This window comes from Rhinolophus sinicus, linkage group LG13, assembly GCF_036562045.2.
Source record: "Rhinolophus sinicus isolate RSC01 linkage group LG13, ASM3656204v1, whole genome shotgun sequence".
In the NCBI taxonomy this organism is placed as follows: Eukaryota; Metazoa; Chordata; class Mammalia; order Chiroptera; family Rhinolophidae; genus Rhinolophus; species Rhinolophus sinicus.
In genome coordinates, this window is record NC_133762.1 from 1,484,253 (window position 1) to 1,497,511 (window position 13,259).

A 13,259-nucleotide genomic window follows, 5' to 3' on the forward strand; every position below is an offset into this window, starting at 1 on the left:
GCACAGTCAAGAAGGCCAACATATGTCACAGCCCTAACACAGGAGCAACCCAAATGTCCACTCGCTCAGAGGACACACATACATCGTGGTGTGTTTACCCACCGGAGCATGGCAGTAAGGTGTAAATGAACCAGAGCTACACGCAACAGCATGATGACTCCCACACAGTGCTGGGGGGGAACTTAGACACCAAGAAAAACATACTACAATTTCAGGCAATACACACCATAATGCAAGAAGTCAAGATGGCGTCAAGGCAGTTGGCAGAATCATGGTCCCCCACAGATGTGCAGGCCCTAATCTCCCCACACCTGTGATTGTACAAACATGTCAGATATGATTAAGGTTAAGGATCTTGAGATGGGAGATTCTCCGGACTATCCCACCAGCCCAGTGTAATCATGAGGGTCCTTACAAGGGAAAGAAGGTGGCAGCAGTCAGAATCAGGTGATAACAGAAGCAGGGTCAGAGTGATGCCATGTGACAAAGACTTGACTGGCCATAGCAATGGCTTTGACCATGAAGAAGGGACCACGGCCCAAAGAATGGGAAGGAAATGGGTACTCCCCTAGAACCTTCAGAAAGGAATGCAGCCCCTTGATCTTAGGACTTACGACCTCCCTAGGTGTAAGATAATAAACCTTGTTATCTTAAGACACTACATTTGTGACAATTTGTTGCAACAGCTATGGAAAACTAATACAGTCACCTTTCAGGAGCAAGGGCAGGGAAAGGGAGTTGGGTGGTGTCCTGGAAGTATTCTATTGCTTTTCTCTCTGTGTTATATGTACCACAGACATCACCACACACCCAATGCCAACAACACGTAATGAGGAGAAGAGGCAGGATACTCAGAGCCACCCCCACCATGAGGTCACTGCCTGAGGCCCAAGCTTACAGATGACGGAGGAAGGCAGGGTTTCCCCCAATAATTCAAATTAGATGAAAAGCAAAACTGCCTAACAAAAATCAGTAGGTGTGTGGATGCCTCCTTTTAGAGACTCTAGCAAATAACTACCTTAGATCAGATTTCAGTCAAGATGGCAGATAGGTAAACGCTATGCTCACCTCCTCCCATGACCACCTCAAAATTACAACTAAACTACAGAACGACCATCATGGAGAACCTCCTGAAGTCTAGCTGAACAGAAGTCCTACCTCTAAGGACACACAGAAGAAGCCACCTGGAGACTGGTAGGAGGGGCAGAGACGCAGAACGGGCTGGTCCCACACCCTGTGTGACTGTTAAAAATCGGGAGGGACATCTCGGCTGCCAAGCTTCCCCCTGGGGGTCCCAACCCCACACCAGGCTCCCCAGCCCAGGGTTCCAGGGCCAGGAAGAAAAGTCCCCACAATTTATGACTGTGAAAACCGGTGGGGATGGTGGCTGAGTGAGACTGAGGGTGGCTGGAGTCCCAGGTGCTCCTCTTAAGGGGCCTGTAAACGGACTTACTGACCAACTCACTCACTCTGAGCTCCTGTGCTGGGCTTGAAAGGCACCAGGGACACATGGGGAGGGGCTGAGGGGACCATGTTTCCTGTATTGTTGCTGCTGTAACTTACAGTTGGGTGGGGCTGTAGACGCTCAAAACATTCACTGCATTTACTACCATGGTAAGAAACTAGAAACAAGTCCAATGTACAAAAATAAAAAACTGGACACTATCTAAGATATAATGACGTAGGGCGGGGGAAAGAGAAGAACCTGGTCGGTGCTAGTCCATTCTGTAGTTTCAACTGAGTACCACTCATATATTTAATACACAAAACCTAGAAAAAAAAGGATAATTGAATGAGTCACATTTGAGTTAGTAATTGCAGATAATTACTTTTTATCATTTTTAACACTTCCTGTAATTCTATTACATTGATTTTTAGACTTAAATAAACATGAAGGATTTATTGCTCTATTAAGAGATCCTATCATAACATTCCTTCAATAATAAGCTCCTCATTTGCAAAATAATCTAAGTGCAAATATTTAAACTAAAAAGACAGTATTCAGAGTGTCCACACAGTGCGGTCAATAAGGGGCCTTGTCCCATCAGGGAAGGAGGGAAGATCCCCACGGGAGTGCCACCTTGGCCATCGCTCCCTTTGCTGTTTAATTCCAGGCTCAAATACCTTGTTTGGGATTTGGAGTAAGACACCTGCTCGTCTTGGCTCGGCCTGCTCTCTATTTTTGGTGCGCAGAAAGGAACTGGGGACTGTATCACCTGGGACCTGCACAAAAGAATGTGCTTTTCTTGCCAGCGACGGAGCTGGCAAACGTTCTTTAAGCACTCTAGTCTGGAAGAAAAGTCCTTTTATACACCACATGCTCAGACTACACGGCAGGCCAGGCCGCAAAGGGACCCGAGCAAAGGGACCCGAGTCAGCAGATGTGCTCTGTAAGGCAAAGCTGGCTTCGTAAATACGGTGACACTATTCTCTGCAGTGAGACAAGACCAGGCTCGCATAGCCCCGAGGAGGGCTGCTTCCTGCTCACCCACTCGTCTAACCGCTGGCCTTGTGTTTTGTTGACTGTGTTGTGGCTTCTGGCTAATTTCCTTGGGGAAATTTGTGGGCAGAGTGCGGAGGATGGGAACTAATTGGCCAACACGCCAGCAAAATGCCGACTGCCAGCTCCTTCCTGATAGCAGGAGGCAAGAGCACAAATCAAAAAGGACGAGCTCGGGGACCTGCAAGTCTCTGTAAAAATGAAGAGTAAGGGAAAACAGTGGCAGCTTCATGGGCGGGTGCCTTCTTTTGCACGTGGGGGATTTCTTTCTCAGAGGCAGATTCGATGGAGATCAGAGCACCCCCAAGATTTAGGGTGACCTTGTGACAGTGCAGACTGGTCGGCATGGGGGGCCAGCTCCCAGACATCGTGGAAGCACATAGTAGGAGCTCAAAAACAAACCAAAAAAAAAAAAAAACGGTCACAAAACTATTCCGAACAAAAATACTGAAAGGCCACATGGTATTTCTTATGGGAAAAAAGTAAGGTGTTTTTAAAATGTGCTTCATACAGAAAGAGAAGAGGATGCAAGCCCGGGAGTGGGACTGCTGGACCATAAGGCAGCTCTAGTTGTATGTTTTTGAGGAGCCTCCATACTGGTTTCCATAGGATCTGAAAGGTTTCAGCTCTCCCACGCTCACAGCAGCACGAGTCACAGTAGCCACGTGTCACAACAGCACGAGTCACAGTAGCCACGTGTCACAGCAGCACGAGTCACAGTAGCCACGTGTCACAGCAGCACGAGTCACAGCAGCACGAGTCACAGTAGCCACGTGTCACAGCAGCACGAGTCACAGTAGCCACGAGTCACAGTAGCCATGTGTCACAGTAGCCACGTGTCACAGCAGCCATGTGTCCGTGACAGATGAACGGATAAAGGAAATGTGCATACACATGCAAGGACGACCTAGCCTTATAAAGAGGGAAATGCTGCAGGATGTGACGACAACACGGGGGAGCCTGGAGGACATTCTGCTGGTGAAACAAGTCAGCCAGAGAGACAGATGCTGCACGTTTGCATGTATGTGAGAATGTAAAATAGTCAAATTCATAGAATCAAAGAGTGGCATGGCGGTGGCCAGGGGAAATGCGGGGTTACGGAAGCTTTCAGTCAAGCAAGACGAAGACGTTCTAGAGCCCTGCTGGCTGTACGTAGGCCCGTGGTCAGCACTCATGTATTGTACAGTTAAGGTGTTCAGAGGAAAGGTCACATGGTAAGTGCTGTTACCATGATAAAATAAAATTGGGAGGATAGAAGGAAGGAGGGGGAGGAGGAGGGAGGGGAAGAGAGAAGAAAGAAGGGAGGGAGGAAGGGAGAGAAAAAAGAAGGGAAGGAGAGGGAGAGAGAGAGAAAGGAAGGAAGGAAGGAAGGAAAAGGAAGGAAGGAAGGAAGGAAGGCCAGCCTGCAAGAAAGACACTTAAGGTTAATGAGGGAGAAGCTTGTGGGTCGTCTGAGGACGAAGCCCATGGCTGAGTCGCCTCCGGCAGGAGCCTGGAAAGGCCAGTGGGGCTTGTGGAAATGCTAAGGGAACTGACATTGAGAGCTCCCTCTCCCCAGTGCAAATACCCCAAATTCCTGTAAATCCTGTGGCCCTCGGCAGCTGGGACTCATCACTCAGAACCCAGAGGTTTGCCAAGGCTGTGTCTTCCAGTCCAGCTCTGGGTTGGCCCAGGAGCCCAGCCTATTTCTACCGAAGGGCTGCAGGCTTCTCACTGCAGCCTGGCAAGAACGATCTTTCGCAAAGCAAGAAAAGAGGGGAGGTGGAAACGCCCGTTTCTGCCTTCTCTTTGCCTGCTTTTTCACAGGAAGGAAACAAAGAGGTAGGATGAAATGGGCCCAGGGAGGAAGCAAAAGGTTTATCCTTTAATGGAACAGATTTCAAACAGCTTCCTAAAATAGAAGCAGGTTGTGCCATATCTGGATTATAGAGTTCACGTGCTCTAAGGAGCCAATTTTAAATTCTATAACCCCTGAAAATGTGAGCAGAAAGGAGTCGGTTTTTCTCATAGACCCTGTGGTCCTTTGCCTTCCATCCTCATTTAGCTGGAAGGACATACATTTATTCCTGAAACTCAGGGGTGGTACAACGCCCCAGGAATCACCTGGGGCACAGATGCCCAGAGAACAGACAGCAGGTTTATACTGAGTATGGCCTGTTTCCTCTGAAAATGGAGATCATGTAGCACACTCTGTCGGGTCACGCACTTGATTATTCCCTCAGTCTAAGCTGACCAGGGATGCAGCAATATACCCACCCCGAAGGGCCCACGAGATGCACAGAGATAACTAAGAGCCACATGCTGGTTTGGAAATGAGGCCGGGGGCTCAGAGAAAGACGGCTGTGCAGAGTGGAGGCAGGACCAGGACCCAGCACAGCATGAGCATGTCTGATCCGCTGTGTCTCCACCTCCCTGGCCCTCCCTGTGGGGTTCCCAGGTCCCCTGTGAGCTGAACTGGGCTTCACTAGGCGCTGCAGGAGGGGCCGCCACCACCTCTGGCCTGGCCTGACTCGGCCCAGATAGTGGAGGGATTTCCACCGTCTCGTTTGTATGTTGCACTCAGCAGCATTCCCTGGTCTCCTGCCCACCTCCTTTCCTGCTTCCCATTTTATTGGTAAGTCTTCTTTGTTCTCATGTTATTCCCACTGGTCTAGGAGTTGTACATCCCATTTGTATTCTTTGAAGGGTTATTCTTAACTGTTTAACGTGATGATTTAACACAGTTCGCAGTTCATAGATAATCACCTGTGTTCTGGTCCCATAGAAGACAGGACTTTGACTCCATTCCTGTAAATTCTCGTCATCTTCTATATTTATTGTTTCCCAATATTTCAGTTCTATCACCTTTTAAAAAATCTACCCAGATACGTTTTGAATATTATTTATAATTAATACCTGTTTGGATTTGCCGACATGGTCTTTCCTCATCACTGTTTTGGGTGTCCCACTCTTACCCGTTTGGATTACTTTCCTTTTTGCTGAAGTTCAAGCTTCAGTTTTTCTTTATATTCAGGCAAAGACCTTGGGGACGAGTGTTTACACTTGAAGAGTCTCTGTGCCTGAAAACATCTTGTGTGCCAGCAGCTACTTTCCCCAGCACTTTTAAGGTATGATCCCATTTTCTCCTTTTGCTGATCTCCAGTTGCTGATCTACAAGCCATGGTCCCAGGAGGACACCAGCTTTCACCACCTGTCCCAGTGGCTTTTCAGATTTTCTCTTTGTTTTTGAAGTTCAGAAAATCCACTACAAGGCATGGATTTTTATTTATTCGGCTTGGGACTTAGTGTATTTCAAGAATCAGAGGACTTATGAAATCTTTTCTGACTATTCTCTCTTTCCATGACCTCAAATCTCTCCTTCTGGAGTCTTGGGATGCAAATTCTCCCACGTGTGTTATCTGCTGACTCTCCTTTATTGAATTCATTTCCAACTACGGTTTGTAGTTGTTTTGCTGTGAGGTATTCCTGGGTGGAGACTGCGTTCTGTGGAAATCTGCACCCTGGAGCGTAGGGGGTTCCTGCTTGTGTCCGTTCTGCCACAGCCTCACAGGTCACACCACCACCGTCCAAACCACCCCTTTCTCACCTCCACCTTCACCGACACCACCGACCTCCACTGACACCACCATCTCCACTACCACCTCCATTAACACTGACACCAACACCACCATCTCCATCTTCACCTCCAACACCCCTACCATCTCCACCAACACTGACACTGACACCACCACCTCCACCTTCATCACCGCCATCAGCATCTCCACCAACACCACCACCTCTACCAGCTCAGCAGCACCACCACCACCACCAATATCTCCCCCAGCACCATCACCACCATCTCCATCACTGACACTATCACCTCCACCATCACCCCACCACCTCCCTTACCTCTACACCACCACGTTAAACACCACCATTTTCAACAACATTTCCACCACTAGCTGGTAGTACCACCGTCATCAGCACCCACACATTTCACCTTGTGTGACTGCAAAGCAAACTTCTGACATTTAGTAAGTTGTGTGACACAGGAAACCTCTGCACACCTGCTGAGGAGTGACACAACCACTGTGGTGCCAGGTCAGATATGGATGGAAATACGCCCAGAGGTGGGTAAGAAGAGTGCTGAGCAATGCAGACAGTAAAGATAGCCCTCGGTTAGGGGTGCTCTGCGTGGGGCTATCCAGGGGTGATGGGTGGTGCAAGGCCAGTGGTGTTAGATACAGCCTGACTGAGCAAAAGAACAATGTAGAGATACCTGTGACTCTGAACTACGGAGTTAAACTGGAACTGCTTCTGTCTTCGTCTCAGTGAAGAAGCAGGATAGATGGCAAATTCCTCTAACCCAGACTGAGGTGTTACCACACCGATGCTGGGTTTGCTAAGCGATTTTAGTCAGCCCTGCAGCAGGATCCTCGCCCCTCCTCCAGGCTGTGAATGAACACAACGGATGGGAGCGAGGATGCCGCACTGTTTCTCTCTGTGCAGGTGGAGGGGAGGGGTTTCACCCCTTGTCTTGTGCTAAGTGAGAGGGGCTTCCAGCACAGCACCTGGAGTCTAGGAATACAGGGAGTTACACAGGAGAGAGACTATGCCTTCGAAAGCTTGAGACCACACAGGGAGGATGGCATCGCACTGGGAGTGGCCCTACTGTCCCAGGTGTGCTTTTCCCAGCGATTAGTTGTGGGACCCACACAGGGGACCGAAGAGCACTTGAAGGACACTTTGCCCAACAAGGCCACCTGGATGGGGTAAAATGACCTGGAAGAGGCAGGTGGAAGAGGTAGCTGAGAAGCCTGGAGGACAAAGAACTGAAAGTGGCCAGCTCGAGGAAGCACAGTCTGCATGACAAGATGCCTGGGAGTCCTCCAAAATAATCCACAAAGTCACTCATGAGAGGGCCCAACAACAAAATGACAACTGCAATGAGGCAAGTGTGTGACCACCCTGGGGGGGTCAGACATTAGAGCTTGCAGAAGGGGAGATGAGCGAGCCGTCCGCGCTGTGGGCTTCCCAGCAGCCAGCAGCTAAGACCTCTCACCTGGATGCAGTTCTCAGAATAGATTCCCACACGGCAGCGGACATTTGAATTGCTGAAATGAATCTTAAATACGGCCAGAGGACACGTCATGACAGAAACGCGTTCCACCGCTCCCAGCACCAGAAATGTGTGGGCAGTGAAATGTTCAGACCCAATCACGTGAATCCTAAGCCTGAGACAGTTATTTGAGCCGACAGGCAAAGCAGACAGTTTCTCCCTTGGGAACACAACTGATGAGGGGCATAAACCACATGGCTGGGTCTCCTTTTCTCCTGGGAATTGCACAGAAGAGTATTGGTCAGAATTCACACATATCGACAAGCTTGTTTCAATCGGTACTGGAAACAAGGTACCCCTAATGTATGGGGTTGCATGTTTCATGCCTCCCAACTGTCAGTAATAATTAAAGTTGTAATCAATCAGAAGAAAGACTTAATTCTATTTCTAATCTCTGTATGCAAATGGCATTGCAAAGCTGATCAAAGAACATGAAGTCAAAAACTGCAGGAAACAAGTAGGACACAGGTATGAGGGCGCTAACAAAACTATGATGTTTTTCCTGGATTTTGTGATATTTTTCAGCTTCTTAAAATTCGTAATTATTGACATTTATTTCTCATTATAAATAAATATTCTCTTTTGTACCTAGCTTTGCATTTGTAATTTTCTGTTCTTTGTGCTAAGGATGATTACAAAAATTGTATGAGCTTCAGGCTCCCCAATGCTTGGCTCCACCCCTGAATAAAAACACTACAGCAATATGAAATGTTAAATTATACATTTTCAAATAAAGGAAAGAAGTTACTACTCAACAGAGGAATATGCTGAGTGAGAGTTCAACCAAAACATTTCCAGCCTCCTGGAATGATAGGTAGACACTGGCCTTTAGCCCTTGGCAGAAGATTCCAGCAACTCAGGCCCTCCTAGTGTGGTAGATGGCGTCTTTCACATTACAGGTCTGTTAGGGGAGCTGCATACAGGCTATTATACTACTTCCTCACACCCAGCCGTGCATACACCAAGCTACAAGACAGTTCTACCTCGTGCTTTAATTAGACATGGATGGTTAGCTTATTTTCCTGTGAAATCAGCACTTTAAAAAAATGAAGACTGTTCATCTCAATGAATAAAATGATTCATATAAAATAAATGTAAATCATATAAAATGATTCAATAAAATACATTAAAGGTGGGTATACAGAGAGCTTATTCAATCTCCCTTGACTTTTTTCTTGTTCCTCCCATATTGATGCAAAGCTAGAACCGTTTCCGCATCTTGCGCACCATCATTCCATGCGGCCACCAGCGTGGAGGCAGGCTTTTCATGGTAGTGCACAGTGGTGAGCAGGTCAGGACAGCCCACTTCAAAAGGGCAAAACAATCGTGACCCACCCCAAGGATCAAAATGGAAACCCCCAGGAACCCTTGGGCCCCAGCACAGTTAATGTACTTCTCGCTCCATATGGACCCCCTGTGCCTTTCCAGCATTTAATGCCAGCAAACAAATACTTTTTGAGCACTTCCCAGTGCAAGGCACTGACGACATTCAAGGCAGTCAAGAGTGGCCTTCATGCTCTGGAGCGCTTGGTCTGTTCAGAATGTGCCCCACTGGGTGACAAGCAGCTTCTCCAGCCAGCAGTCTGGCTGTCTGTCCTACGTGTCACATGATCTCACTGAGAGCACGGGTCCCTAAAAGGTAGAGGCTGTGGCTGCTTCTGTTGTTTCTACAGCAGTTCCTGCAGTTTTACACGTGAAGTTCGGTAGAGGACTTTTAAATGTCACTTTTGAACTAATAACTTAGGGGGATGGTCTATAATGTTTCTTGATTCCAAGAGAACAGACATTTCTTCTATCTGTTTACTGTCACTATAAGAAAACAAGAACCAACTGAACATATTGTTCCTTTCGCTTTAACAGAAGTAAGGCACGTTATGCCCCTTAGGGGGAAAACAGATGAGACTGGATTGGTTACTGGAGTGTTTTGTTTTGACAAATCCTGAGAAGATGATTTTTTACCTTCTCTTCTGCCTGGACCTTAAGTTGGAGGAATCACGGAGTGTCAGAGATAGTGTATTTGGAGAGAAATTTGAAAAATGAATCATCACTAGACTCTTCTAAGAACTGAGAGCTTGCTAACTCATTGGTATTTTCCTGTGCAATGTCTTGCGTCTCTGCGTGTACAGATCTGAAACACCTGAGGGTGGCAGAGACACATTTCTGTACAAGTCAAAGTTTTGGTGACACCTGCCAGTCTTTCCTATGTGGTCCCCTGGACACCATTAAATACTGAAATACACAGGAAAGAAAAAAAATTCCTGCTCCAAACCCACTTCCCATCAAGCCCCCTACTTTGAATTCTCATTAGCAAGTCCTACCTCTTTATTCATTCTATCTTTCATAATACTTAAATCTATATTTCTAAAGTAGGATCGAGGACAAAAATAAACCAGGAACCCACTCAGGAGCAGAGTTTTAAAGCTATTACTGGCCCAAGTATATGGAATCTAATCCCTGGCAATCTGAAAAGGTGTTAGAATCCCAGGTAATTGCATCAGCTGCTTCCTGGGAAATGAAGCTGGCAGCACAAAGCTTCCTAACGCCCTTTAGGGCTATGTTCTGGAGCATCTTGATTCCTTGGTGAACAAGGAGATGAAGGAAAGAGGTTAAAAACACTGGTATTTCAGACATTGGCCAGAGACATGAAAATTTGATGGAAAGTGTACGTGGGAAGATACAGGATGTGATCCGCTGACTGGAAGGGCCTCCATGCTTGGGAAATGTTTTAAAAGTTGGCTTTTGTTCAGTACTCATGTTCCAGGAACAGGGCCAAGCTTTACCATGTAAAGCCTTTACCCTCCCCTCCCCGCAAAGAAAACACGCAACCTCCCAAAACATTTTGAATTTGATACTAGTTGGCGGACAACTCCCATGTGTCTTTTTGGTTTCTGCATGATTTACAAGCATAGGACTGACTCCCTTTCTCGAGATCTACTTTTCAAGGGCGTTTATATCTTTTTCCTGCTGTCTTTCTAATTTGATTGTTTGTGGTTGCAAATCATACTCTGTATGATTTCATTTCTTTTAAATTTGTTAAGGTTTATTTTATTTCACTGAAAATAATATAAATTCTGTTATTTGGGGGGTGGGGTGTTTGATAAATATCTGTTATGTCCTATTTGTTGATGACTTTGTGGTATTCTCTACCTGATTTTCTGTCTAGTTTTGGTATCGACTGCTAAGAAAAGAGTGTTAAATCCCTCTAAACATAAGTGTGGATTTTCCTCTTTCTCCTTTCATTTTTTCCTTTATATATTTTACAGGTCTGTTGTTTGGTGTCTTCATGGTGGATTGAACCTTTTATTATTATGTAATATTCTTCTCTATCCTTGGTAATTTTCTTTGTTCTGACATCTACTTTATCTGAATTAATGTAGCCATTCTTGCTTTACTTTGACTAATGTTTTCATGATATATCTTATTCCACTTTTTTACTGTCAACCTGCTTATATTGTTATATGTTTAAAATGAGTTTCTTATAGACAGACTAGAGTTAGGTCATTTTTAAATCCACTTTGAATAGGTATATTTAGACCACTTACACTTCATCTCTGCCTTTGAACTAGAATACTTAAACCACTTATATTTAATGCAACAATTTACATGTTAGGCTTAAGCCTGCCCTTTTAAATTTTTTTTTCTGCCTGTTCTACTTTTCATCTGTTTTCTTTTTCTGCCTTTCTGTGAATTATTTGAACATTTTTTTAATTTGTTTTTTTAAGTGCATCTTTTTATATAATTTTAAAATGATTGCCCCAGATGTTACATTATGTATACATAACTTATAGTCACTAGTGTTGACATTTTACCATGAAATGTACAAGACTTTTATTCCTTTATATTCCTATCTCCTCCTCCATTCATAGTATACATATATAAATGGGAACTACATCAGATAGTGTTATAATTTCTGCTTCAACCATTAAACATAATTGAGAAAAAAATAAGAAGTCTGTTGCATTTGCCCATATCTTTGATTACTGTGTTCTTCCTGATGTTCCCAGATTCCTTTCTTCATTGTTCCCCTTCTGTTTTAGCCATTATTTTAGGGTACCCTGCTGGCAACAAATTGGCTTAGTTTTCTTCATCTGAAAATGTTTTTATTTCTTCTTCATTCCTCCAGAATATTTTTCACTGGATGCACGATTTTAGGTTGACAGCTCTTTCCTTTCAGCATTTTAAAATGTTGTGACACTTATTCTGGCTGCCCTGATTCCTAATGAGAAACCTGCTGTCATTTGAACTGCTTCTCCCCTGTAGGTATCACTTCTCTGTTGCTGTTTTCAAATATATTTTTTTTTCTATTTAGTTTCTATTTTTGACTATATGTGTCTTGGTGTGAATTTCTTTGAGTTTATCCTTTTTTGGAATTCTCCCAGCTTCTTTACTCTGTAGGTTATGTCTATTTCCAGATTTTGGAAGTTTTCAACCATAGTTTCTTCAATTACTTTTTCAGCCCTGCCCTCTTTCTCCTTTCCTCTAGGACTCTGATGACGCAAATGTTAGATCTCATTCTTACAGTCCCATAGGTCCCTGATACTCTTGTTCGTTTTCTTGCTGCCATATTTTCTCTCATTTTTTCATATTGGGTAATTTCAATTCTATTTCAAGTCACTGACTCTTTTCTCTCTCTGCTCCTTTCTGTTGTTGAGCTGATCCGTTGAATGTTTTATTTCTTTCATTTTATTTTTTCTGTTCTAATTGTTTATTTGGTTCTCCTTTGACTGCTCATAACTGCTCACTGAAGCACATTTATGACGGCTGCTCTAGAATCTGTCACATGATCCCAACATGTCTTGAGTGTCATCTTGGTGTTGGCATCTGTTGATCGTCTTCTCACCCAGTTTGACATCTTCCTGATTCTTGGTCTGATGAGTGATTTTTTAATTGGAACTTGGATGTTTTGGTTACGATGAGACTGGGTCTTACTTAAACCCTCTTTTAGATGGCAGTGACTCATCTCTTAGGTGTGCTGAGCAAAGCTGCCTGACTCCAATGGGTCTAGAGAGCAAGGAGCTCCCCAATTTGAAGTGGAGAATGCCAGGTCCTGCTTCTGTCTGCTAGGTGGGCTCCCTCATGCTGGGTTTCACTCTCTGGGTCTCCCTTCTCCATTTCTAACACACAAGGGACTAGACCTGTAACTGTCACTTCCCAGGTCCCAGGCATGAGGGGAGAACCCACCACGTGAGGGCAGAGGCAGCAGCACTTGCAGGCTTAGAAATAAGGTGAGATAGGCATGTTGGCTTCCCTTTACAAATCTTTTTCTCATAGAAAATTCGTCAAGAAAACCTTTTGGATCCAAAAGAAATAGCCACTTGCCACCCAAGCACGTTTCACTTTCCCATACTGTAAGATGCATCCTGGTGACTGTATCACAGGAAAAGGAATCTGATGAAATTTGTCATGGGCACTTAGCATCCAAGTCACCATCACAACCTCCACTTGCTGGAGCAAATGACAAGCGTGCACCAGACACATGTGCCAGCCCCTCAGAGCCAAGCCTGAGTGAACGAGCGGCAGGGATGAGTCAAGTTTTGTCCACTCTTAGGGAGCAAGTAAGACTTACCCGAATAGTCCGGCGTTAACATGCTACTAAGCGTGCCCTGCACCACTGAGCCCTTGACCGTTTACCACGAAGCTCTTCTGAGCAGACTCCACGTC

General features: G+C 45.3%; 1 long non-coding RNA gene across 1 annotated transcript; it reads left to right on the plus strand.

The window, feature by feature from the left end:
• Positions 1-3,265: 3,265 nt before the first annotated feature.
• On the plus strand, positions 3,266-8,071 carry LOC141568109 (uncharacterized). The gene is made up of 4 exons (XR_012491125.1): positions 3,266-3,714; positions 4,938-5,114; positions 5,514-5,607; positions 6,989-8,071. It is a non-coding gene; the product is annotated as an uncharacterized LOC141568109 (long non-coding RNA).
• The last annotated feature ends 5,188 nt before the right edge of the window (positions 8,072-13,259 follow it).